This window comes from Euprymna scolopes, chromosome 25 (genome assembly GCF_053919585.1).
Source record: "Euprymna scolopes isolate OS-2025 chromosome 25, ASM5391958v1, whole genome shotgun sequence".
Classification (NCBI taxonomy): domain Eukaryota; kingdom Metazoa; phylum Mollusca; class Cephalopoda; order Sepiida; family Sepiolidae; genus Euprymna; species Euprymna scolopes.
In genome coordinates this window covers 65,840,993-65,868,986 of record NC_136506.1, presented here as the reverse complement: position 1 = coordinate 65,868,986, position 27,994 = coordinate 65,840,993, and the positions used below count along the sequence as shown (strand labels likewise).

The window sequence follows — 27,994 nt, the reverse complement described above, 5'->3', positions numbered from 1 at the left end:
CTTTCACCTTCCAATTTTATTATTTTAACGAAGTACTTTCATTTAACATGATCTTTTAATCTTAGTAATTCCACAAAGGATTTTTCACCTAATTTGAATATTCTAATCTCAATGATTTCACAAGAACTCTTGGCAATCTTTGTTCATCTTGTTATTTTATCGAAAAATAAATGCAGTGCATTTTAAACGAGAAGGAGGTGTCATTGTGTTTTATTTCTTTTTTTTGTTGTTATTATTTTGTTTGGGGCAGAGGAATTTAATTTCTCTTAAATTTCTTTTCCCCTACACAGGGAAGTCCATAAATTATCAGGTAAACAGAAACAAAATAAGTATTATATGGGTAGCTCTTTCCTCGAACTGCTTGCCCTTGGACTTCTCTGTCTGCTTCTTTTAATGCAACTGAATCAACATGTAGAAATTTAAATGGAATGTGAACAAACATCTTGCTCACTTAGAATGGCCCTATCAATCTGGCCTCTAATCACAGTAGTCCCTTAAATCTCAGTGGCAATATACCTTATATAGGGTGAATATAATTAAAAAAAAAATAACTTAAATATAAAAAACAAACAATTCTTATCAGGCTGTTATTGTTTTCACGTATTTACTGATGTAACCTCCGATCTTCTTCAGGGGTATCTTTTTGATCTTAGGAATCTTTATATCGAATTAACTTATATGCAATTTCGAACTGAACTAATGATTCATAGTGGTTAGATTGTTCTCGTTCCGTCAACCATGTAATAAGTGTTAATTATTTTATGCAATTCTTAGTTACACCAAAAACAGACTATTTTATGTGAAACAAAATGCTTTAAAAATATTTTTTTACGTTGATTGGATTTTAAATTGATAGGAATTGAAAGTATATTGGATTAAGGCGGATAAAAGTGACATTCATGTTTTGCTTTGTGAAGTAAACCCGCGAGAGTTATCTACCCTTGATTTTTTTTTCTTCTCGTTTTGGCACGTAGAATTATGGGATACATTTGTCCGCCATTTATTCGGAACTCTTACGGATTGACTATTATTATTATTTTTTTATAGAATCAGATAAAATATCATCGGGTAAGTAAACCGCTTCATTTAATAAGGGTTGGTCTCTGATGCAAAATGCACACTTAAAGGATCGGCAATTAAAATTTAATATCAACCCTTATTTTATATCGTCTAATAATCTCTCTCGATTACATTCCGCGCTTACTTCATTTGCATAAAACGGTTCGGTAAAAATTACAGGACGAAGAAACGGATACAAAATTTTCTTTCAGTTTTTTAAAATTAAGAAATTGTTTATCCCTGTTTGATCTTAGTCGATCAAAGATTTCACCCGTTTCTAATTTATCATAGTGGCTTTATATTATTTTAATTCTGTATTTTTTTTTTATTGTTGTGAATTTCTGAATGTTTGAAGAAACGACGTCAAATTACAGGCTCGCACTCGACCGCCATCATGGCCGCGTGCTATCTTGTCTCCTTTTTTAACTCGAGCGCATTTTAAAAACCTACACTACTTTATCGGTGTGTCTTGTTATCCAAAGCCATATCTAAAATCACGAAACAGATTAATTTTAACCGAAATAATCACCGCACGATGCAGATATTGCCTAAAAATAGACTAAACCTGAATTATACAATGTCCATTGTTTGAAATTTAACATGTTTTTGTTTTTGTTACTTTTTAAAAAATGTAATGAAATCTTACAATAGATGTTTTTTTTTGGTTTTGTTTTTTCATTGGATACCAGAAAAATGCTTAAATCATTAAAAAAAAAAAAAAATACTCAGATGAAATTTTTTCTTTATTTATTCAGTCAAATGTTTAATTAGCATTAAAACTAATCAATTATCTCATTTACTAATAACCGCTTCTTGTTTCCATTTAGGAATTAACACTAAACAATGTTATTTTAAAAACTTAGAACCATGTTTTTGTTCAATAATAATGTAACACTAAAAACTATTAAAGCAAGTTTTATTTACGGGAATAACTGACAGAGTAACACGGCACAAAAAAAAAACATGAGCAATGTATAAATAAGTAAAAAAGAAAAAAAAAAAAAATGGAGCTGACATCGGTCGAAACGTGGTGAAATATAAAATGAATTGTAGTTCCATATAATTTACATTTTTATTCATTTCCAGGACAAATGTACTGTTATTGTCCAAAATCTATTAAGTTGTTTCACTTTTTAGGTGCTTCTACAGAATGTGAACCGAACTAAACTTTGTAGAAATACATTTTAAAAATTTTAAAGCTTAAAAACGTTTAACTAAATACTATTTTTGCAGTTTATGGCAGTGCTATTTTTTTTAGATACGATTTTCAAATTAAATCCAATTTCTACTGTATCTTTTGATTATGGACTCTAATTTTAATAGTATTTTCAAGTTAAACTCGAGTTTTATGATGTCCTTTTTTTTTTTTTAAATTGGTAGGTGAAAGTACAGAATAATTACAAAATGCCCTTCCTTCCCCATGTTAAGAATGGCTTGCTAAATAAATTTCAGCATGGTTCAATAAGTGCATAAAGTACCCTTTTGTTTATATTTAAGTGAAAGTGCAAAATTTGGTATTAATGCAGAAATAACATTTAAAAACTCATCCCTAACATGGAAGGGGAGAGCGTTTTGTAATTCTATACTTTCACCTAACAATTTAATAAGCAAAATATATCGTAAAAATTAGATTTAACTTGAAAATCCGAGTTTAGTTAACAATCCACAGATACGAAAAAGGTGGTAAAAAGAAAACCAAATAGAAGAGTAACTTGTATTTATTTGTTATACATTTGTTTAATAAACAATGTTTATTGACCACTTTTTTCCTACCTCTGTGCATTGTAAAACAAACCCTAAAATCCTATCTAAAAATAGCGCGGTCCTCTAACCCCCGTCTGGCCGTCTACATCATGTTAAAAATAGATTTCTAAATATTGATTCAGCACGGTCCGTAAACTGCACAAGTACCAAACATTTTTATTTTTTAAATAATGGTTCTTTTGTTTTTATCACTTGAAAATTATTTTATTAGGGTTTCCCGGTTTCAGTTTGTTCTGTTTTAAACAATTTCTAGCAAAAGTTAAGTGAAGAGAAGAAGTCCTTCTAAACTGAGTCAATTTTTAATTTTGTTCCAATCTAGCCCCCCCCCCCTTTTTAAGCTAAATTTTTCCACAGTTAAAAAAACAAAAAACCTTGTGTCTAATTTTGCCCTAGGGAAGTAAATAGAAACCGACATTTCTTCAAAAATGTCAAAATTCAGAAACATTTCGTTGAAAAACAATTTGATTTGCTTTTACACTAAAAAGTTTGTATTTGCTGTTCTTACAAGAGAGGAAAAAAATTTTCTGTGGTTTATAAAAACAAAAACGTGTTCAATAATAGAATAGTGGCGCAGTCAATTTTTTTGTTGTTTTAGGAACCATAATAGTTGCCGCTAACTTGTCAATTTTAACGTTAATTCCTATTTCAGTCACTTAAATTATTTACAGTGAATAAATTTTGACAGTATTCTCAAGCAACCTTTTTTTTTTTTAATTTACTTAAAGGAAGTTTTAACACTAAAAAGATTCGGTGCTTATTCAAAATTACACTTAAAAATACAGAAAAACCTTTATGATGTACATACTCGTCATGGAACAATAGGGACTGCTAAAATTCACCACAGAATACCCCTCCTATATGTAAAACAATGTAACTTTATTATAAGTTAATATTATCAATATAACTTCTTTTGTACTATTTAAAAGAAGGGCAAAATAAACTAGTAATAATTTTGGGTTTGTATTACTGTACACAGATTCGAAAAAGTTGTCAAAAAACAAATATATAACAAATAAATGTTATCAAAGGCAAGATAAGTTACTTTTCTACCTAACTGGATATGTTTTTAGTGTTTTATTTAATGTAACATGTTTATTCAGCTCGAAAAACATACTGTGTTTACCGATGTATTGGAAAATTCAAAATGGCACCCGACTCTCTCTTTAACCCGGTAGGTTTGGGAAAAGGTGCTATAAATATAAAACTAGACAAAATACTGTTAGAATCTCGCTCAATATATATTCCTGTGACATAGGTTGACATATATTCGGTGTTTTTTTAATAGTATTTTGTCTAGTTTATTATTTATAACATCTTTTCCTGAACTTACCGTGTTAAAGAGAGTGTCGGGCGCCATTTTGAATTTTCCAATACATCGGTAAACAATGTATGCTTTTCGAGCTGAATAAACATGTTACATTGAATAAAAACATGAAGCATATCCAGTTTGGTAGAAAAGTAACTTATCTTGCTTTTGATAACATTTATTTGTTATGTATTTGTTTTTTTTTGACAACTTTTTCGAACCCATAATTTAAAAAAAAATTTTTCATCATACGAAAATAATGAAATTGCGAGACAAAAATCTTGTTTACATAATTGACGCTTTAAAACGTTCCCATGTAGTAGACATTCCGAATGTAAAAACATACTTTAATAAATCTAGCAAAAATCAACTAATGGTCAGATTTTCGTGAAATTTTCGATACTTATCCATTTTAGAATGAAATTACATATAAAATGCAGTTTCCGTAAAATATGAGAAATATTTTTTTGTCCCCCCCTTTTTATTTTTTCGAAATTCGAACAAAATATATTTAAATCTATTGAAATTTCTATTTGTTATGAAACATAAGAGTTTAAATGAATAAAAAATATTTTTTTAAAGTTTAAATACACGTATTGAACAAAAACTTACCTTGAAGTTGCAAATAAAAAATTGATATGAATTTAATAGTTTTTTTTTTTTAAATAGCAATGTTTCTAATTAATATATACTATAATCAGTTGAATTGCTAAAAAGTAACTTCTTAAAAATTAACTGATTTTTAAAAGATTAAAACGATTAAAATTCCATTATTTTAAAATGTCCGCTACAACATAGATTTTTAATTAATTGTGTGAAAATATTTTTCAAAATATAAAGTTATATAAATATCACTCTTGCCAGCTATTTTATGCCCAGATTAAAACCGATTCAAAATTAATATTGCATTAAAATCCAGTTTTTGTACCTGCGATATTCTTGTATGTCTTGTTTTATGAAATAAAATATGGAAGCCGGGACTGAACCAAATGAATTGGTTGATTGGAAAACATTCACTTCCGCAGTTGCGTTCGCCATTCTAAAACTTCACAGCTTAACTCAATTATTCTGTTAGTGTTTACTAAAAACTAACCAAAGTTAAATTATTTTTATAAATTTTTTTCTTGTGTTTTATGTTTAATTTTAAAGTTTATTAAACTTTTTTTCCCAATTTTAGATACTTTAAAAACTCAACTTTTTTCATTAATGTTTGTTTTTAATTTTAGTAGTAATGAAGTGGTCGGAGGCACCAAACTGGTAAAAGGGGAAATTATTCCCAAGTAGCATTCAGGGGGGAAAAAATACTCTTTCGTATAAATAATTTAAATCGTTCCAAAGTATCCAAAAACTTAAATCAGCAAATAACATGTGTAGTGAACTAACAAAGTATTTTATTGTCGCTTCTACTCTTCCGTAGATGTCAAAAAAAGTCGCGTAACATTTTATTTTTGTGTTATGTTTTCTACCCCCACTAAAAAAAAAAACAAATTTTACTTAATTATTTCTAACGAAAATAGTGATCTTTTTTTACATTTCGATAATTTAATCTTTAAGTAAACTATTTGCATGTAAAATAAATTCCTATTAAATTACAGTAGTAAATAATAGTTAAAAAAAACAAAATCGTTTGCCGTGGCTCTGATCAAGCACATCAATTGATGACGTCACTAGATCATGTGTACATTTTGGAAAAGTTCACATAAAAATGGTAGTGCCTATGGAACAAACATATGTGAAAAATCATGTAAATTGATCAAGTATTTTTTTTGTTGTTTTTTCAAACTAAGAAAATAAAAATGTACGATTTTTTAACAATTTTAATACTAAATTTATCAATTATAAAAATGGTTTTGATTTCGCTAGTTCGAATTAAGTTGTCTTCTTATGACTGATCAAATCATTTGATTTTCTTAGTTAAAATAAAATACTTGATCAATTTATGTGACTTTCGGAATATGACATTTTCGTTCCATGACGAGTATGGACATCATAATGATTCTTGTTTTTAATAAATGTAATTCTAAATAAGCACCAAAAATGCTTATGAAAAGTAGACAACACATTGTGGATGTGTTCTCGGCAGCCCCTGTAATACTTGCTTCTTTTAATTTGTCCATCAGATCTCGTCTTGAATGAGTGATATTTCTGACAAAGGGAGAAGAAAAGCTGTACACTAGGTCGACAGACCTTTTGCATGAGCAGTCGCTTGATGCCTGAATTTTTCTCTTTCTCTTCCTATCTTCATGGCTATGTAAACGTTTTAATTGGGCTGACATTATTCACCTGATAGTCAGGGGCCCGAACCCTGGATTAACCCCTAAGGAGGCCGTCCTATCAACAGGTGCAAAGTACTGGGGCTGCTATATTGCTATTTGGTGAATGAATTCTTGATCATGCAGTAGTTTCTGGTGGAGCTTCTTAATCGCATATTCGTGAGTAATGTTATGACATTACCTTATCAAAAAGAAAAATCTTTTGTCACCTTTTCTCCCTTATTTTCCCTCTCTTCCTTGCTCTAACCAACTCTGCCGATCTCTTCCACATATCCCCATATTCAATCATGAAAAGTCTCAAAAAACAATACAAGAGTAAACCCAGAACTCCAACTTTTAACGTAGATCTCCACTATCAGGTCTCCTTCTCCAACATCAGGGGGCTACGTTCCGAACTACCAGAGGTTGAAATCTAATTATAGCAGACCAAGCCAGATCTATTGTTCCCATGCATAACTGACATTGGACTGACTGTTTTCTAGATGACTCTGTGATTAAAGAATACTCTAACTTTACATCAAAATCAAACTCTCATGATTGCCATGGACATGGAATATGTGTCTACATTAGAGACTAGTGGGAATACCCGGCATTGCCTGGGTGTTTGAAGGTGTAAAGAAAAAAAAAGTTTTGGTAGGTAGTTAGGCTTGAACCCGAACCCTTGAGGTTAATAGTCTGATGACTTCTCACCACACTACGAAGTGAGAATGTGTGAAATAAAATCCTTAAAAAGTGATATGACATGTGCTGGTTGAATGAGGTCAAACATCATGCCACAGTGAATGAAACGTTCATAACCGCACAAGTGGCAGGTGCGTGCGGAATTTAATTCCGCACTTTATTTTAACTGCGAGATAGTTCTGTTGTTTTTTTTTGTTTTTTTTACCCAACTTTGTCTTGTTTTGTTTCCCCAATGGAATTATTAGGGGAGTGTCCAAATGGAAGCAATTGTCTGATATGACAGTGAAAACCGACATTGACCAAACGTCCATCGCTTTCTGGATGTTCCTGGCCCATAGCCAAGAAATGTACTGTATCAATCCAGGAGGGGCAGAAATAGCAAGAATTGTGTAAAAGTCGCTGTAAATAAATCTAGACACAACGCGCGTTCGCAAATCCTTGATATTATCTAAGGGGTATATAAACACTTCTAAGCGATAGTAACCCCGGCGAAAAAAGTCTTTCTTGGACATACAAAAACTTGCGCGCCCGTTTTGTATTTTATATATATATATATATATATATATATATATATAGATGGCTTTCCATATAGTAGGCACATCTCCAGAGAAGACACAAATTTTCCCTATGTGCTTCTGAGTAGCATTTGCTCACAGCAACACGCTCATATTTACCCTCTATCACCTCCAACAACAGCAGAGTTACTATTTTTAAGAGCATCTCTGAGAAAATTGATTGCTTCCTGTCTGCTCATCCTTCGACTAACATTCATGTCTGTGGAAACTTCAATGTTGACAATATGGAATGGTTAGCCCACTCAAACAAGACAGATGGTGAGGGGAGGTTCTATCATGATTTCTCCATTGCTTATGACCTAACTCAGATTATTCATGAACATACCCATGTGCCTGACACTGACGGTCAGTATGCAAGTCTCTTAGACTGTTTTCTCACAACTTGCCCAGAGCTATTCCCATCCTTCATTCTGTCCCCCACTGGGATCTTCTGACCACTCAGTTGTCTTGGTTAAAATAAAAACAAAATGTAATAAGTCCTCTGATGTCCTCTCTATTGTATAGTATAACGATATTCTATGGCTGACTGGGATAACTTCTGTACATTTATATCAGATATTTCTCTGTGTTCTAGGTTTAAAATGAACATGTTCTCTATAGTATCAGACTTACTGAATGGTTAATTGTCGATTATAAACCACTTAATATCCTACAAGAAATTCCAGAAAAGACCTAACAACCAATCCTGATTCTCTCCAAAATGTGCCGCTGCCATTGTGCACAGAAACTGTACTTCTCTCTGTGTCTGAAAACATACTATGCAACATACAAATAACTGTGATGTTGCCAAGTTCATCAAAAGTCTTGATCCCAGTAAAGCAACTGGCTCTGATGACATTCCAATTATAGTGCTCAAAAAGCTTCAACCAGAACTAGCCCCCATACGTACAAAGCTGTTTAAACGTTGTCTTAAGGAGAAATATTTCCTAACACCCTGGAAAACCTCATCAGTCTGCCCTGTATTTAAAAATTCACACGATCAGTCATCTCCCTCTCAGTACAGACCAATCAGTCTCCTGTGCATCGCAAGTAAGTTACTGGAATCTGTGTTAAACAGAAGTGATCAACCACCCCAGCAGAAACAACCTACTCAGTGAAATGCAATATGGTTGCCATTCTGCTAGATCTACAGCTGATGTACTAACAGTAATATCTCCGAAGATTAATGAATCTCTCAACATGGGCTTTATTTCTAGGGCAATTGCTGTTGACATATGAAAGGCTTTTGATAGGGTGTGACATAAAGGGCTACTCCATAAGATCTCCAACTATGGAATAGCTGGAAATGTTTTCTCAATTTTTAAATCCTTCCTTTCTGATAAGTGTAAAAGAGTAGTGGTTGATGGGCAGAAATCAGAAGCTCACAGTATTAATGCTGGCGTCCCTCAGGGTTTCATCCTGGCCCCAACTCTTTTCCTGATCTTCATCAATGATCTCCCAAATCATATTCATAGATCATTCATAGACATTAATGCAGACAATACTACCATCTATGGCAACACTTCAAAGGCAGCAAATGGCCAAGTTCTCTCTGATTCTCTCTCCTTTGATCTTGGGCACATGGTACAACGGAGAAAAAGATGGCTGGTTATTTTTATGCATCTAAAACGAAGCTTCACTCTTTCCATCATCAATGCTTTGACTCGCATCTGGCTCCTGTTAAAATGAATCACTCTCATCTTGGGAGGCTCCATGTTAGGTCTTTCACTCCTGATCTAAAATGGAGCACATATATCAAATCCGTTGCCAAGGTTGCTGGAAAAATGGATCATTTTTCCGCTCCAGTAGATATATCACTGACAATGCAATTGTCTACCTGTATAAGAGCCAAGTATGTCCTAGAATGGAGTACTGTTGGCACATCTGAGCAGGAGTTGCTCAGAGCACCTATTCTGCCTTGACAGAGTTCAAAACCAACTTTGTAATCTAGTAGTTGCAATACCAGAAACCATAACTTTCAGTGCTGGACAAGGCACACACTGCTACTTAATTTGACACTCATAGTCTTCAAATCAGTAATAAGTACATTTCTCCTACCTCCATCAAAATGAAACTTATATGACTGGATTCACAATAAAATTTACTTTAAAACGGTATTTTCATATTTATGTTGTGATTTGAAGAAATCACTATTTAAATCCGACTATTAACAATGAAACATGCCAGCATAGTATGCCCACTGATGGTAGATCACTTTTTGCAAGTAAGCGGTCGGGTTGCATTCACATAAATACTCAAAGCGGAAGTTGCACCTGTCAACGATGTTTCTAGTTTTTTTAGCTAATCAGAGAAAAGAATTTATTTGCTACAGAATTTGAACTCAACACCTACATCTTTTCAGTCAAAAGTTAGAATATCTCAGAGTCGACACTTTGTAGTACAAAGATAAGTATAAAGATAGAAACTGTTCAAACGCTATTTAATTGTGAGTATATTAATTTATCCTAAAATTTGAAAATAATTTGATAAAAACTTATGCACGAGTTGATAGAAATAGTGACAAATGCATATAAACATGAGAATTGTTGTGTATAGTGACGCACACAAAAAGTCTGCAAAGTGTTTGTCAACTAACTTACAAACATAAAGTATTCATTTTATTTTTGTTATTATTTAGAAAACAGAAGTTTTTAATTATGGAATATTTGAATGGAAAGGAATATTTGAAAAAAAAAATTATTTTTTGAAAAAGAATATCCGACAATGACCACACTTTTTAATGAGTTAAAACACACAAACCTCTTATCCAGTTAAGTAAAAGAATAATTTGGTAATGAAAGATGAATTAATCCAACTTCTTAGACAGTATAGAGATATGTGTGGAGAACAGAACATGTTGATGGTATGGCTACATTGAAAGAATTGATGAAAGTTCTTGGTCACTAGATGTAGAACGGTTAAGATAGCAGGTTCAGTTCACAAAGGAAGACAAAGAGAAACATTGGAGAAAATGATAAAAATGAATTTGAAAGAAAGAGATCAATAAAAATCTGATCAGAGATAGGTTAGTTTGAAAGTCAATTTCTTAAAACTGTCCAACACATGCTGCTTCTAAAACAGACATTAAACCGAATATAATAATTTTTCAAAACTATTTTTTTGGTGCAAATCAAAGAGAAATTACTTTCTATGGACAAATACAGGTCTATAAAGAGAGATAACTCCTCTCGATTTAATGCTTGTATTTATATTTTACTACAAAGCTATTAAAAACATAATAGATGTTAAATTAACATCTATTATGTTTCTTTTAAAATAGTGTAACATTTGTGCTCCCAAAAGCACTGTTAAGCAATACACATGAAAAAATTGAAATAGCTTAAAATATTTCAATATTGGTATACATAGAAAGAGCTTGATGAGCTAAGAAAGAATCTTTTTAAATTTTCAAAATCTGATTAAAATTAAGGAAGTTATGACTATTTTTGTGCCTCACACGTTTGGATATTTTTCCCTCTTTAAGACCATATGCTTTTCGTCATATTTTTTACACTACCTTTTCAGTAAAAATGTTATATCTTTGTTAAAACACAAGATTAAGTAATGAAATTTACCATATAAGTGTATTTTTGTACAAGGAATCAGAATATGCAACTGAAAATCTCCAAAAGTGCATGGTTTCCAAATAATCTGCAGTAAATGTGCATAAATATGTTGCAATTCCTTAAAAATACCAAGTATCCATAAACAGAAAAGAAGTTGGAGAACTCAAAGTTGAATTGTAATGTGCTTTATGTACAAAAAACTTTAATCTAAACATAGGACCATTTAAAAATGAATATATTGCAATATTTCTTTGGTATTATTGTAGATGAACACCTCTTTAACCCCACCCAACCCTTTCTGACCACCCCTCTCCAAAATGTGATTCTACCTTTTTAGGCAATTATGTATGAAATGCCATGAAAAACTTTAATGAAAGATAAACAAATTATTTTAGAATTTAATGTAAAATAATTCCCCATTACAGGTCACTATAGAGTTTTAGGGCAGTTAACTGTTTTTTTTCTATGGGAGATAAATCCTGTATGCTTTTTGTTTTGTTAAGACAATTATGTGTGGTTTTAAGAGGATTTCTATGCAATGAAAATATGGGGAGGGTTGCCATTTGGACTTAGAATTAATTGTAGGGCTAAGGAAAATTATGTGTGAACATACTGAAGATTTGACAGAAACAAAATCAACAAAAACAATATTAGAGGGTGGGGCGGTTAGTTTCACAAAAATTTAATGTAAAATAATTCATCATTTCCAGGCCATTCTAGCATTTTAGGACAGTTAATTTTTATGGGAGATAAATCATGTGCATTTTTCTTTAAGGAAGGATCTATTTATTGTTTGTTTGTTTTAGATGCTTGTATGTGGCTTACAGAGATATTTTGTTGCTTGTCACTCGAACTTAGTGTTATTGTTAGGGTTAAAGAGTGTTTTAGGAGGAGACTTGCCACTCATAACTGGGGTTAGAGGTGAGGTTAAGAGAGCTTTTTTTCAAAGAGAGCGTTCATCAGTCATTACTCATATTTACTGTTAGTGGTTCATGATTATTGGCTTTTGAAACGTTATGGATTAAATTTGGAATATCACATTACTATTAATTATGTAAACTTATGAACCAAAAAAAAATATGTATATATAACAAATAAATGTTATGCAAAGCAATAAGCATTAAGCAAGCTAAGTTACTTTTCTACCTAACTGAATAAGTTTTTACTGTTTTTATTTAATGTAAAATATTTATTCGGTTCGAAAAGTAGGTAATATTCAGCGACGCTACCCGAAAAGAAAATATGGCCGCAACTTCTACTTACATTTTTCAAGTCTTGATAATCACTTCAAAATAAGAAATAAAGCAAAATGGTGAATGAAATCCACCCAATAAATGTCACGGTAACATTTATTGGGTGAGTTTCATTCACCATTTTGTTTCATTTTCTTATTTTGAAATCTTTGAGACTTCAAAAATGTAAAGAGACATTGCGATTGCGGTCACTTTTCTTGTTCTTCGGTAGCGCTCGCTCAACACCACTTGTTTTTCGAACCGAATAAACATTTTACAGTAAAAATAAATAAATAAATAAATAAATAAAAACTAAAAAGTATCCGGTTAGGTAGAAAAGTAACTTATCTTGCCTTTGATAACATTTGTTTTTGACAACTTTTTCGTACCTCTGTGGATTGGAATACGAACCGTTACTTCATTTTTGTTTTGTTGTCTTAAATGCAAAATGCCGTTTCAATTTCAAATAAATATCTTACAGAATGTGTGTGTGTGTGTATATATATATATATATATATGTGTGTGTGTGTGTGTGTGTGTGTGTGTGTATTCGACAGGTAGACAACTCAGCAAAAGTTATATTTAGTTTTAATTTAATTACGAAATTTCGAGGAAAATTCCCTAAATTTGTTGATTTCTATTTTCGAGGTTGAAGGTGTTTGTTCCATAAGCCGTTTATACTACGCTGGAGCAGGTCTTAAAAATACCTTTCGCTTAATAAGTAGGAAAAAAAAAAAAAACGAAATAAAAAGCTTCCTAATTGTAGTTTGATGTGTTTTCTAACTGCTTTTAAAATTTCAAGAATATTGATTTGAGAGTTTGTATTACTATACACACAGATTCGAAAAAGTTGGCAAAAAAAAACAAAAAAACAAAAAAAAAAAACAAATATATAACGAATAAATGTTATCAAAAGCAAGATAAGTTACTACATTTATATTCATATTTTCATGTTTTTCTTAATTCGTTCTTGAATAAAAATTAAAGAACGCGTGTTGTTTACACTGTGATAATGCTGCTGCTACTAATATTAACTTCATTTGTTCAAATTCGAGAATTAGAAACTTTTTTGGGGGGGGAGGGGTAGGTCCTTTTTTTTTTTTACATAGGCGGCACTACTTATCAAGGCCGAGAGGCCACTAAAGGATAATGGTTAAAGAGTGTACAGTACGGTCCTTTTAAATTATTATCAACTAGCGGGGGTACCCGGCGTTGCCCGAGTGTTTGTTTCCGGGACGGGGGGGGGGGGAGTTTTAAAAAATGTTATGGTAGGTAAGTAGGAAGGATCAAACCCGGAGTTATGAGTAAAAGTAGGAAAATAAAGTGTGAAAAAAAACATCTGCAACGTTAACAGTTCGGCCACCAAGAAAAACGCCCGAGTGTTTGTTTCCGGGACGGGGGGGGGGGAGTTTTAAAAAATGTTATGGTAGGTAAGTAGGAAGGATCAAACCCGGAGTTATGAGTAAAAGTAGGAAAATAAAGTGTGAAAAAAAACATCTGCAACGTTAACAGTTCGGCCACCAAGAAAAGTCCATTCCAGTTGTTTAGGAAAAAAAAAAAAACAAAAAAAAACGACTACGGTAGGTCGGCGCGAACGTGAAAATATAATGTGAATTGTCCAGCACGCTAACCACTACGCCACAGAGCACTGCAGCTTAGTTTAGTGATTTTAAATAACTTCACATGAAAGAACTACGAAGCCAAACTGGTGTTCTCTTCTCAACTGTTCCTTGTGAACGATCCCCAAACGGTGTTAAGTGGTGGCAGGGGGAGGAGAAATTTATTAGAGTAGAGGTAGGGAGTACTGGGTCGAAAAAAGGTCACATCTTCAAAATCTGGTGGGGACCCCCTCAAATCAAAATATAAGGTGTATCTAGGTCAAAATCGAAAAAAAATTTGAAAAAAAAATGTTTTTCATCTGTTGGCGGCATTTTTTAGATCTGGGGCTGGTTTTTCAAGAAATATGTGTCCGAAATGTCAATATGAGTGATTTCAAAGCAGAATTTCGCTTCTTGTGTATCTCCAATGCCCATTAATGGATATAAATAGTTTCAAATGACACAGGGTCATGTATTTAAACAGGTTTTGTGGTATTCTTGGTCAATTTCGGTCAAAAAATGGCCAAAATTGGCCATAAATTGGCCGAAAAACAGGCAAAAATCACAAAAACCATCTTGGGTCACATAAATTATCCTCATCCACCTTTATAAAGGTATATATTGCTGTAGATACCTAAAATAGACATTGGAGTACGATTATATACAGGTCTCAGATCTTTTTGGGCCTTTTTTGAAGAGAAATAGACCAAATTTTGACCCAAAATTGCCAAAAATAGGACGAAATTGCCAAAATCCTGTTCTCGGTCACTTAATCGATCCTTGTTCATTCCCAATGGATATGAATGACTTCAGACACACATATAAGGCAGAGAACCATGATTATTGACAGGTCTTGGGGTCTTTAAGGGCAATTTTAGGGGTGAATTTGGCCAAATTGGACCTAAAATTGCTGAAAATAGGCCGAAATCGACATAATCCCGTCCTTTTATGATTTCCAAGTGCTTAACAGACTTAACAAAAGTGACTCAGATATACACTACAAGCACTACAATAATCCATCAAACTTGGCTGCAATCTCTTTGTGGTTGTGCAGTGTGAATTGCAGGTTTCGGTCCGAAAGAACATCCCAGTCTCCGTTGATTTAGCATTCGACAATTTGATCTGCATCGATAGTTTGCTTATCATCTGGGTTTGGGTACCTCCATTTTAAGTTCTTCCTTTCATAAACACGCTCCAAATGTTCAATTTCGTATTTCTGGTTGTGTAGGATTTTAGTACAGTACCCCAGAAACCATGTTGGCACCCCCTTTACTGTCCACAACACCACACACATCTGATTCACATTCAGGATTAAAGGTAACTCAACCATTTCCTCTGCAACTCGTGGAATGCAAGTGATGGCTTTTAGGGCATCATCATTAGTGGGCAGAGGAATTCTTGTGGATACCGGTCTGTTTGTGACGCAGCGTCAGCGCAATCTACAAGAACTCGAACCAGACCTGAACGAGTCATGCTAACTCCTTCTTGACTGTTCTTTTCACTACCTACTGTAGTACTGTTGAGTGTGTCAACCACCTCATCCATGATGTATGAAAGTTCATCCTCCACCATTTCTACCTCAGCTGCTTCTTTTTGTCGCATGTCCTCCATCTCTTTTTCAAACTCCTCGTCTACTTGTGTCAAGTCGATTCCCCAATTTCGATTCATTTTCAACTGATCATAGTAGAATGTCTTTTCCGCTGGAGCAAACTTCTCAGGATCTACCGCCATGCCTTTGATGTTGAAGAGTTCGGAATGTTCCTTCTTAAACTCCATCTCTGCACGTCTTTTCTTCTTCTTGCTGGTTGTAACAGCATTGTAGTATGACTGCAAAGATTTGCGAATCTTCTTCACCGATTTCGCAGACAGAACATTAGATGCGGAGAACGCCTTCGACCAGGTTATCATTAATCCCTTGGCGCAATCTGACACAGCTTGTTTTCTGAGTCTAGTCTCTTTCTCTTCAGTTGGTTGTCCAGATGGTGCGACTTCAAGAATTTTAGCAATGACTTCATATTCTGAAGGAAGAACATCACCAAAAGAGAAAGTTGTGAACTGCTCTGCAACACTACTCATTCTACCGGCTGACTCTTCAATACAATCCTGAAAGAGAAATATAACTGTGTCAGGATATTCAAAATGGACCCAAATAAAAATATGAATGGACCCAAGGAGAAGGAGATTTCAACTGTGTGCTATGATTATGATAAAAATAACATAGCAAGGAGACTCTACATTTCAGAGTCTCATTTTGAACTGACCAAATAAACAAAACAACTCCTTTCTCAGATAACACTACAATGTTATCAATCATTCGATTCTACTAGTACTAGTCCCCAAGCCCCTTGGGAAACTAGTTAAATAACACTTACAATTTTTGTATGAAGCTTTGTAAGAAACATTCTTATGTAAAATTTACCAGATTTGGAACACTGGATGATTAAGGGTATTTCTTTCCGCAAAATGAATGACATCATCACCGTGAAAATTGTGCTAAAATCCCGATTTTGTACTAAAAAATGACTTTTATATGCTAAAATAAAACTCAATTTAGCTATACATTGTGTCATTCCTATCCTAATTCATTGACCAAGTCAAAAGAAGTGAAAATACCTAAGTTTCAACTGCTATTTCTTATTCCTTCTTTTGCAAAGATGGGTAAATGGGCGTTTTTGGGCCCCCGGAGCCTAAAAATCTAAAAAATGGCGCCAACAGATGAATTTTGATTTTTTTTTTTCAAAATTTTTTCGATTCTTACCTAGGTTTAGTGCATATTTTGATCTGAGGGGGTCTCCACCAAAATCTGAAGACCCGACCCAGTACTTCCTACCTCTAAAGAGAGAAAATATTTTGCCACTTCCATTGATCTTAACCGATTTTGGCCGTGACTTCTCAGCAGAAAAAGTATAGAAATCTAAGATTATCGAGGAATTTGAGAAATAATAAGCCTATAACACACCTCAGATATTGTTCTGCCGTTTGTGCATATTATATTTGCATGAAATATCTTGATTTTTAATCCTATTAAGGTCAAAATCCGACAGGAAAAAATGAGTTCATTTTATTTATATAGAGATTACCACGGTCCTACTCAACATACAATAATACTTTTAATTGATAAAGATAGTAAAAAGATTGATTTACTTACTAATGGGTGTCCGAAGAATTTTTTTTTTTCAAAATGTTCGATACTCGTCATATTAAAGTCTTATTTTTAACACAACAAAAAAAGAAATGGTCAAAAATACTTCGGACACTTGACAGTATTAAGATTAACACCTCTTCTGATTGTTTCCCAAATTTCATGGCGAAATTCTTCATACAATCATGGTACGGGCCTTTAGAAAACAGGGAGGGTCATTACAAAACCTTACCGAAAACGCCATTTTATGATGTTCACATTTTTATCACTTTATTTGCTTAAAACTCTTAAAATATATAATGTACATTCATATTTATTAATTCATTTGAAAGTATATTCATTTCCGAACAAAACAGTAGTAATTTGAAGACTTGAAGTGCTTTGGTTTGAAAAATATGGCTATTTTAGTAGAACTACCTTGAAATCTGTGATTATCCAAAGCGTTTTTTCTGTCCGTGTGTATATTATACACTGTTCTTGAGTGGCTAAGGTCTCTCTGTACAGGGATTTTCCAAAACAACCTGGCACCAGGATACTTTTTTCTATAAGACTAAATCTATCTATATATCTATAAAAGTGAAATTGTCTGTGTGTCTACATTTCCCTACCAAATTACTCTTGTTGCGGACCAGGATATAAAATACCCTAACTCGCTACAAGAAAAAATAATGAAACAAATTGAATGAAGGAAACAAAGAACTCAAATGCTGGAATAAAATAAACGTGTCGTTTATTTTCTGTTGAGAAATGAAAGTCTTCGGTGTACACGTGTTCATTCAGCCGTTGACTACTACGCGCATGGAAGGAAAGGGAGAATGCAATAGAGAAACGCGAAGTGGTAAGCCGGCCTGTAGAAAGAGAGGGTTAAGCTCAGTAGAGTGTCGCGCACATGTCTGTTTTGATGGACCAAAGGCGAAGGGGAGATAGAGTGACGTTAGAGCACGCGGTCGGTTCATCGACTAAACAGCTCGAATGCTGGTCCGGATGAAAAAAGGGAAGTTAACAGGTTTTGTTGACTTTTATACTGGAGTTAGTGTTCTGGGTGCGCATGTCTGGTTTTCACTTTAAAGGAAGTGACGTCACAGCTCGTGTGTGTGTGTGTGTGTGTGCGCACGTTAGCGTGTGTGTGTATGCGCATGAATGTGAGTGTGTGTATGAGGATGTGTATGTGCGTGCGTGCGTATGTGCGTGCGTGTATATGTGTGGGAAAACATGTTCAAACACTCTGTCAATTATCAGTCTACAGACTCGAGATTTGACATAAGGGGTATTGAGATTTGGGAAAATCTTTTTAATCGGTTTTCGGACAGAAATTTTGCTGTCAAGGGGTCAAAGTTCAACTATTTAACCTTTGAAAACTGTACCAAACTTGTCTGCCAATTTTGCGTCTAAACACTTGAAATTTTAGATGTAGGTTCCTTGGACATGGATCAAACTTTTTAATTTGATTTGAGCCCAAAACAATGAATGTTAAGGGGTCAAAATTGGGGACAAAGTTAAAGTTTGACCTCTCAGCCAATTTTTAGTCTAAACATTTGAAATTTTACATAATGTGTATTCAGACATAGAGCAAGTTTTTTAATCATTTTTTTGGGCGAAAATTTGGCTGCGAAGAGATCAAAGTTCAAAAGATTTGACCTTTGCTGTCTCTAGCAAACTATTCAGCCAAGTTGGAGTCTAAACATAGGAAATTTTACATAAAGGGTATTCAGACATGCAACAAGCTTTTTAATCAGTTTTAGAGCAAAAATTTAGCTGCCAAGTGGTCAAAGTTGAAAGTTAACTCTATCAAACTCCTCCGCCAATTTTGGGTCTAAACACTTGAAATTTTAGATGTAGGTTACCTGGACATGAGTCAAACTTTTTAATATATATGTACATATGCACATAAAGTTATGAACAGTACATAGGGCCCGACCAAAGCTGAGCTGAACTGCTAGTATTCAAAATAACCGTATTTGCAGCCCAAATAATTCGTTCCTTTTAAAATCTTGAGAGGAATATTTATATACATATATATATACACACACACACACACAAAAAAAAAATGAAGGGGAAGCGATTAGTTGTAAATTAATGAATTTTAGTTTTCAGTGCTTGAAGAGAAAGAAATGTACATATGCACAGAAAAAAAACCTGATGAAAATCTGCTGAAACTTGGCACATAACAAGTTATTTGCCATTTCTACCCTTAGGAATTATTTTTTTCTAAATTTTAGATATTATACACCCAGGATAATACTGATCAAGAAAATATCATTGCATTTTTGGAATTTTAGCAAAATATACAGACAACTATCCTTTATTTATAGAATAGATTTGAAACATTGTTTTCATTTAGAACCACCCTCCAACAAAAACAATGATTGTCAAACATTTTATTTACAAAAACAAAACATTTATTTTTTTGTAAGATTTTAACAATTGATTTTATCAAAGATTATGAAACAATAATAAAACATTAAAACAAAAAAATAAACAACAATTAAGAAAAACAAAAATGAAACAAGCAAATATTAAAAAAAATGTTAACGCAAATACCTTACAATTTTTGTATATTTTCTTTCTGTATGATCATGACAAATCTATTCATGATAGTTAATATTTAAGAAATAAAAACATTTAATTTTAAGTGTTAATTATTTTTAAATGTTTCAAAAGAGAATGAGTGTCATAAATTGTAAATTTCAAAACATTTCATATTTCTTTAAGGTGTTTATTCAGATTGGCATTTTTGGCGGCATTTGAAATTAAAGCAAATACAGAAATATCTGTATGATGTACATACCACTCATGGAACGATGATGAAAATTTCCAAAAATCACGTAATTTGATCAAGGAAATAAAATTTAACTCTGTTTCGATGAAGGTCAAAAAGGTGTATAACGAATCGGTGGATAAGGGTAGACAACCCAGATAAATGTGGAAAGTCAAAATAATCACTGATTACCTCACCTTATGTTCTAGATAAGTATGGCTTTGTCACTTATTGGAAAAAAACCGCAAATTTGTTTTACATGAATAAAAAAAAACTACTTGATCAATTTTTATGATTTTTTTTTTTTTTTTTTTTTTTTTTACAATATAAAACCTTCATTCTGTGACAAGTAGGTGCAATATAAAAGTTTTCATTCATTTTTGTTTATAATGACAATCTGAATAAGCACCTTTTCTTAATGGAAAAATGTTTGAAATCAATTGTTACAAAATACAAACATAAAATTGAGATGAGTTATCTACCTAACGACAACAATAATAATATGAACGTGAGAAATGTGTATTTTTTGTTTTTAAGCTGATGATCATTTAAAAATAATTCTGATTCTGGTAGAGTACTTTATAGAAAGAATTAAATTGAATTAGATTTTATTCTAAAGATTTTAGGAGATATATTATTTTATTATAGATACATTATATTTCAACCTGAAAGGGCTTTATCAAATGAAAAAAAAGCTAGTTGAGGTATAGTGACTGACTAGGAATTATATATATATATATATATATATATATATATATATATATATATATATAATTATTATTATGACTGACTAGGAATTATATATATATATATATATATATATATATATATATATATATATATATATATATATATATATATATATATAATTATTATTTAATATATTCATTCATTTATTAATTTTTTATTATTGTTTATGTTCAAATTCATGTTTTGGCACAAAAGAAACGTAATTCCTAAAGCTATAATGTTATCAAAGCTATAATTATTTTGTTGAAATAATGTTTTAAGCTCTATTTATAAGAAAGTGCAAATAGGTTGGTAGAACTTCAAACTGAACATCTCAAGGTTTCAGTTTGCGGTCATTATACATCTGCTTTATTTGTTGGAAATTTATTTACTACTAATGCAATGTTCTCTATTTCTAAAAGTAGTTAGATTTCTGATATTTTGAAGTAAGACAAATTCCGCAATGCATTATGTTTAAAATAATTTTGACAAACTGACAAATCTCTAAGATAACCATAAACTTAAAAAATTATTTATAATTCTGTCAGCTGTGAAATGAGTAATGAGTATATCTTACAAGTGAATAAAATTACATGACGACAGAATTTTATTTTTTTATAAATACTTGAATTAAAACGAAAATCCAAAAATGTTTCCGTGATTAAATTATTGTTTGAAATAAGATTTTTTTTTTTTTTTAATGTAATGGTGTAAATTGTATGTTTGATGTCAATAAATATTTTATTAATCTTCTATAATTTTAAAGTAGCACAATTTCTCGCTCTGACAGTGAGATTAAAATACTGATTTTTAACTTTACACAGTTGACGAGCACTATCTTTCTAAAATACTTATCATGTGTATGTGATTGAAGTCGCCCGACTAATTTACAAATAAAAATCTCATTATAATCTAATTATACATTTTATTGTATTTAATTTCAAGATTGTTTTCATTTTAATATAATGCATTTATAAATATATTTTTGCTGTCGATAAAGGATGTATATTTTGTGAAAGTAATATTTCTGGCAAAATTTATTTCTGGATCGATTTACTTGATTTTAAACAAGTTATGATTTGCTTATAAATTGGAAATTTAAAAAAAAAAAAAAAAGAAGCCCCCCCCCCCTACTACACACACACCGGGGCGAAGCAATTTAATTATTGTTAACCCTACAAAAATGATTATTTGCATTACTGTTGAGCTGAAAATTTCCACAGTATGTTTGGGAAAAAATGGCAGCAAGATATATGAAACTACTCAGGACATTGGCAAATGGTGTGAAAAATAGCAAAAATGTAAAATTTTCATAAATAACTAAATGTATATTAGTTGTATATTTTTCCTGAAGTCTGACAGAAGTGGCTTTTTTGACATGCTTCACAAATTATGATTAAATTGTATGATTACAGGAAAAGATCTACCCCCCCCCTCCAAAAATAAATGGGTACAGAAGAAGTTCCCATAATTGGCAAAAATTGAAAATTTTCATAAATATTTAAGTTTACTTATCCACTAAAAATTAAGATCAATAATTATGTGAACAAATCCTGCATGAGTAAACTTCTTAAATCCAAACTTAATCACTTTGTGCTTGCTAATCCTACCCCTCTTTCCCACTCCCTTTTCCTCCCTTTCATCTCCAATTACGTGTTAAAATTTAAAATAATCTTTCACTCTTTTAATACATGAAGATTTGGTAAAAATTTGATTATAAAACCAATTTAAATGATTTTATTTAACTGTTTAAAGGTTTTCAATTTCCTTTCAAATTTAGAAGTAATTTATCTATTTTTCCCTTTTTCAACTATCAACAAAAGATTAAACTGGATGACTAGCCTACAAATAAACTAAAATGAACTATGGTAGATTTGATTTTATAATTAGATTATTTTTTTTTAATAAGATTAAAAAAAATCGTTATTTATGACATTGCATTTGTGATCAGCATAATCATAAATGGAGTGATTAAAATTTTATGACTTCTAAGTACGATTGATAAGTATTATTTTGATTTGAAAAATGACCATGTTGTAGCCAGTAGGGAAGCAGCCCTATATTAAAGCCTTCAATACATGGGAAGTTTTTGGAAAGAAACTCTAGAAATTCTGTTGGACGTTATGCACATGGAGAAAAAAAAAAAAAAAAGAATGTTTGCAGTTGTGGTGGATAGATGAGTTATTTTTGTAAATGTCTTAAGTCTAAACAAATGTACTTGGCAAGGTGTCTATCCTTGGCCAGAGTCCTCAGATATAACCATGGATCCTCCTCCTCCTCCTCCTCCTCCTCCTCCTCTTCCTCCTCCTCAATATCAACTCAGATACCTCTGTTCTGGCTCATAACAAGGCAGCAAATTGATGTTTTTCGACATCTCGATTTCTCTCTTCACCAAATGTGGTCAAAAGATGAAGTCTGATTATCTTCAGATTTTGGTGTAAAGTATTCAATCATCTTTGTTTTGCCTCCTTTTACCTGAGGTCTCCATTTTGAATCCTGTTTTTTGTGACGGTGTTGTCATTTGCATGCAGTGCATGTCCGTATGAACACGACTGATTTTCCTGTGTTGTTTCTTTGAGATTAATGTAACATCCTAATGATGATGGATATTGATATTTCCGACAAGGTCAAATCTGGTCAACCTTGCAGTCCAACACAACATCTTTGTCTCCATAATTGAGAATCTTCTTTGTTTCCTTTACCAACCGCCAGCACTCAGCATTACAAGCGTATGCTGTATTTTTCGTGGACATCGGCAATATTACATACCTAATGTGCTTCAACAAGTCATATCTTTTTTATTTGTTGGTCAATTTTTAAAAGAATTACATTGATGAAAAGAGAATAGAATAAGCATTCCAATGATATTAATTTATTTTTCTTTTATGCGTTCAATATTTTTATGTTCCAAGTTAAAAATAAAAAAAGCGGTAAAAAATGACTACAACAAAAAGGAAAACTGTTTTTTCAATGTTTACATTTCATATGTTACATTTGGATACACATGCACAGGGTTAAATTTGATTGGATATGGCTGAAATTTTACAGGCTATATAAGTATATAAGTTCAGCTCTACTGGACTTAGATTTATATTTTTATGACCACAGGAAGCAAAGTTACGACCGATCAAAGTTGACGAAGAATATTTTTAAATTGATAAAATAAATCAGTATATATCATCCATTTTCATATAGATAATAATTTCAGAATTATTTTCATGTATAATATGTAAATATTTGATAATTATTAATTGTGTGGAAATTTCTTTAAAATGTTATCTTTTATAGAAATTTGAATTTGCTTAACAGGGAAACTACTTGCTATGCGCTAATGCGCTGACCAAAGCAGAAAAATCAGTTTCATTTTTTATTCTGAGTCAATTTAAAAATTATTTTCAAGTTTTTCAAATTTGATTTCCAAACAATACTATTTTGTTGTTTTTAACGCTTTTAGTGCACATGTACTAAAAGCGTTAAAAAACAACAAAATGTACTAAGTACATTTGTTTCTGTTATCATTGTATTTATAACTTCTTAATTGTAAACAAGGTAGAATTGTGTTTTTTAGTTGTAAAAAAAACAACAAATATATAACAAATAAAAGGTACTTGTGCACTTAAGCTACCATGCTAAAATAATAACGTTATTATTAAGAAACTCATTCTTAACATGGGGAAGGAAGGGTGTTTTGTTAACTATTCTGTACTTTCACCTAACAATTGAATAAAATATATTGTGAAACTTCAATTTATTTTTATCTCATTGTCAAGACCATTTTTTCGAATCTGTAAAACAAACCTGTTTTTTTTTAATTGAGGATATCTAAATAATAATTGGTTCGATAAAGAATTTCATTGTGATGCATTTTGTAAATTTTTACCATGTTTCCACCTTAACATTTTTCTTAAAAATGACTACCTTTGAAGGTTTTCAGGTATGCTGAAAACGAATATCGCATTTAAATTTTCCACAAATAAGTAGCTTTCCGGATATTAAACAATGTCATTTCTTATGTTATTGCTGCTGGCCACCTTGGTACGTGCATTTGCGCATAGTTTCTTGGGGTTATGTTTGTGCGCTTGCACGTACCAAGATGGCTACCAGCGATAACATAAGAAATGACATTGCTTAATATCCGGAAAACTACTTATTTGCAGAAAATTTAAATGCAATATTCGTTTTCAGCATACCCTAAAACCTATAAAAGTAATCATTTTAAATGTTAAGGTTGAAACAAGGTAAAAAATTACTGTTTTATTTCTTTGTTTACATAGTTGAATTTTCAGTAAAACAACAGAATAGAAATGACAAAAATTACCATCAACTGGTGAATATATAGTTGTTGCTTATCAGGATTCCTGGTATCCTGGTACTGTGAAAGCTATATCAAGGATTCATGTAGAATACGATTTATGGTTGCATCTCAGAAAATAGAAGTATATTTTGGGCCAGATAGAGTGGATTTACAAAATTGAAAATTGGACTGGTCCCAAAATGCATAAGTTGAATTTCCATCTTTTACAGAAATCCAAAATCTATATGAAAATTTTTTAAATTCATTTCTGAGATTAATTCATATTTACTCAATTTTTTTTCTTTGAGGGGAGTAGTAAATACTGGCCATGAATGCTCTTTAGGCATTCAATGACTACACCCCAGACTAAGCTCTCCTTTGGTGAGGAGGCAGGAAAATGCCTATTCTCAATAAAGCTATCTTTAAATACCACTACAATACTTAGTTTTGTTCATGAATAGACACCCACTGTATGATACCATATGCCAGTTTAAAAAAAAAATGAAATTTGTATACCTTAATCTATAATTCATGGCTTATCGTAAAGAGATACACCATATTTGACTGCATAATCAGAAAGAACACACAATTTTACATAAGAGTGCCAAGTTTCATGAGAATAGCTTGAGAAATAAATAAATGGTGGCAAAATTACTGAATTTCTTGAAATGTTGAGGTCGGTAATTTAGCCCACTTTTTCTAAAGAAAAATGTCTACGGAAAAGCATAAATTTTGGCACTTAAAATTCTCATAACTTTTGAACTACTGATGGTTTTCAAACGGTTTTAATCATCTTTTACATAACTCTTCATGCAAGTTGATAAAATAACAATTATCTTAAAAGAAAAAATCAACTTGTAATATTCTAAGAACTGTACAAAGGAACTGGTTTGCCTATTACTTTCAGATAGCAAGCTAATATGGTTGTTGAAACATTGAAACTTCAAGGATTATTAACTAGTTTCTGATAAAGTTATCATTATGCAAAGCAGGTTAGAGAGTTGAGGAGGGGTCCATCTTATTGTAGTATTGATATCCATATCACTAGATTGGAATGCAAGTAATCAATTTCTGTTATTTGGATTATTCGATGGTATAACTACATTGAAAGAATGGATAAAAGTTCTTGAATCAGCGAATGTAGAACAGTTAATGTAAGTACATCCTGTTCGCAGGGACAGGCCAAGGAAAACATGGAAGGAAGTGATAAGGATGCATTTGGGAGAAACTAAAGACCAGAGATAAGTTAGTTTGGGCAGAGGAGAAAGGGTTGTGAGGAATGAAGAGTGGTTTCAACAGGATTTGATAACTATCTACAATTTAAATGACTTGTTCGAATGATTGCAGGGATCAGCTAAAGAGATTTCACACTCATTGGATTATAACACTCCAGATTTTGATCAGTGGGAATTATATTAAAGAGCATATGCATCAAAACAATTCTCAAGTTATTCCGGAACTGAAGAGGATTATCACAGTTTGGATCATGGTAGTGTCAAAGTTTATTAGTTTTTTTTGCTTAGAGGTGAGTGGGGGCGTATCACTGTAGTTTTTGTCTTCATTTTCATTTCTGACCATTGTGTATGATTTAGTAGTTTGTGGAATAACTTTCAGTGTTTTTTTTTTTTTTTTTTTTTAATTCTTGGAAAGTGTTAGTTTGGAACTTGAAGACACTGGTACATTCTTCTTTGGAATGCAACTTAACCATAATTTGAAATTAATAAAAACTAATTCCAAGATGATTTACAGTGGGCAGTTTTTTTATTTTTTTATTTGGTTCTTACATAAAATCAACACACTGAATGGAAAGGAAGACTTATTTTTTGGTAAAATCCCATAGTCTTTCGAACTTGCTTTCTAATTGTTAACAGATTACTTAACTCTCTTTGAGGACATCATTCCTCATAAAGTTTCTGCTTTTTTCCTACTATTTTTTGACTAAATGTTTTTAGCCAGTCAACTTGTTTTTGAACAATTTTAAATATCATCACACACACAAAAATAGTCACTATTTAAAACTATTTCACATGCTTAAAATTCAAATCATACAAGATCAATAAATATTGATGGTAATAGATTTAAGGACCTGCCATTCTAGTTGATATTCTCCGTTGGTTTGCAGAAGAGAAATTAGCGATGTTGATCTGCTTTGGCTGTTGGGTTGGTCGCTCACCTCGCCTGAAATCAAAGTTGAGGACACAAGTGTGTGATTTGAACTAAATTCACTACTGGTAACCACACTTCGAAAAGCATAGAAATCAAGACCAGAGCTTGCCTAACATGCATGCATCAAAATATAATCTGATTGGTTGTGTGGCTGTCATTTGAATGCCAACTGATAAAATGATGATGAGGATGCTGGAAGTGAGTGCTGGTTGCCACAAAGCGATTAGTTGTTGCAAGGTTAACTAGGTGATTGCCATTGTTATATATTGTACCAAGAAGAAAGCTGCCAAGGGCATACCTGCTGTTTTTGTCTGTTGGTCCTGTGCAAGCGTTCCAACTCCCCGGCTACCAAAAGGAGATGCGGTGATGGTGTACAGTCGACAGCAGACTGAAGGTTATGATAAAAGGTGTTCTTTTCCTCTTCAATTGCATTGAGTATTGGCACATATATTGAGATGATGCTAACATTCACAGCAGCATTCCTAAGACGAATCTTAGCTAACCTATGTGAAATCAGCTTCCATTCTAGAGTGTGTATGTGGATCAAGTGCAATGGTGACTCCATGAAGTCCACTATTATCCGTGACGTTACTATGATAGAGATGATAAAAGGTTTCTAGTCTTGGTATTTTGATCTGACTGTGACCGCTATTCAGTGTTGTATACTGATCTATATAACATGGGTGTATATATTTACATGTGTAATATGTGTGCATACATATTTATACGTGTCTCTGTTATCTTCTAGTGGATATACTGTACATATACATTCAGTTAATATTATTGCAATGTTCTTTTTCATTAAGTGGCCAGTTACGGAATAATAGTTACACATATAAAGACCATTCATTTATTATATGGTATTACATAAC

At 32.2% G+C, this 27,994-nt stretch overlaps 1 protein-coding gene across 2 annotated transcripts in view; it reads left to right on the top strand.

Moving 5' to 3' along the window:
- The first annotated feature begins 935 nt into the window (after positions 1-935).
- LOC145247408 (uncharacterized) overlaps positions 936-27,994 on the top strand; it is a 94,466-nt gene continuing 67,407 nt past the window's right edge. For both annotated transcript variants that reach the window (XM_080109113.1, XM_080109114.1), the window contains exon 1: positions 936-1,068. The gene's annotated coding sequence lies outside the window, so the exon portion shown is untranslated. The remainder of the gene's footprint in view (positions 1,069-27,994) is intronic.